The following is a 1,585-nucleotide window of genomic DNA, read 5'->3' as shown; positions in this document are numbered from 1 at the left end:
TTCTTCTGAAGTTACATTGGAGATTTAGTGTCTCTTTGGTATCTTAGAACATTTAAAAATGGATTATGCATAGAGGGTATTTTAATTTAGGATCTTTCTTGCCCTAGGACACATCATAGATCATCATAGAGTTATAGTCTTGAATCTTTAACTGGAGCAAACATACCAAAAGGAGCCAAACGTCTGGTGATTGAAGAAACTGTATGGAGCAGTCAGAGAGAAATCTCGCACTGTGTAACCTTTTTTGTTTTGTGGAGGGGGATATGTTTTTCATACAGCAGTGGGATTGAGAGCAGGAACCTGGTTTCTAACACATGTGGATGCTGTTGGGTGCTGTGGAGTCTGTTGTTACCCTTCGTAACCCTGTCCTAAACAGAAACTCGCCTTGTCTTGAGTGAGCAAGGTCAGCAGTTTGAATCCAGCAGCCACTCTTTGAAAGAAAGATGAGGCTTTCTGCTCCCTTACACATTTACAGCCTCAGCAGGAGTAGGTCTACTCTGCCCCAGGGCTTCACTGTGAGTCTGGGTCCATCAGCCAATGCCAAGAGCTCTAGTTCCAAGGTCCTCTTCCACTGATAACACTCATCCAAGCAGTGGCTTATAGACTTCAATGGTATTTGTTGGATGATTCTGGTTTACAACACCTCTGGAACCTGGGCCACGAGGCCATTGGCTCCTAGGATGACGTCACCACGCGGCTGCACCTATCAGAAACGGTGGTAGGGGGCAGATGAGTATAAAAGGACACTTCTCACAAACTGTGCATTTCAGACCTCCCATCTCCTGCAGTGGCAACTTGGAGATGGCTCTGTCTGGTCCTGTCTGTGTGCGGCAAGCCTGGGATTCTACAGATGAGCAGCTAGGGCGCCAGGTAACTCTCAGCTTGAGCCCAGGGGAGCGTGTGCCCCAGCCACTCCCTCTCTATCCCAAGCTGGGCCAAGTGTCTTGGCACCTCCAGAACTTGGCCTACGAACTGCCCTCCTTTCCTTGTGGGGTTCTATGGTTGGATTGCCCACTACACGGCCCCCAGAAGCCCAAGGCTCACAAGGAGCCAGAGGCAGTCCCGCCAATGCCAGCCGAGAGCGCACCGGTGAGCTCCAGGGAACCAGAAGAGGATGCTCCCCGCACTGAGGACACCAGTGGAGCAACACCCAAGGAATGCTTCCAGAAGTCCCACCAGCAGTCACATGAGGGATGAAAGGCTGGCTTGGGCTTCTTTGAGGCCCCGCTGGCACGTGGATTCGGGAGTCCTGGTCCCTAGGATCAGACCCCACCACCCTTCACTCGCAGCTTCTCTGGCTCAGACCCTCTGCTTCAGCCCGATGACGGGCATGGACCCTGCGCTGCGCACTCCTGTGGGAGCTTGGTGGGCCTGTCTGCCCCTGTGAAACCATTTTGGACTTTCGGCTCTGTCTGGTCCTGATGGTGCCTCTCTCGGCCCCTGCTCCTGCCTGCTTCCTGGGATTCTGCTTGCCTGGGGCCAGGGAGGCCCTCACCCTGTGAGCTGTCAGCGCGATGCCAGGTTTCCACCGACTTCGGAATCATGAGACTCTGCATCCACCGGCCTGCCGTCTACCTGGGGACCC

The sequence above is a fragment of the Echinops telfairi genome, unplaced genomic scaffold (assembly GCF_000313985.2).
Source record: "Echinops telfairi isolate 266 unplaced genomic scaffold, ASM31398v2 ScPeMD7_7469;HRSCAF=8507_1, whole genome shotgun sequence".
Taxonomy (NCBI): Eukaryota; Metazoa; Chordata; class Mammalia; order Afrosoricida; family Tenrecidae; genus Echinops; species Echinops telfairi.
Note: the sequence above shows the minus strand (reverse complement) of the source record.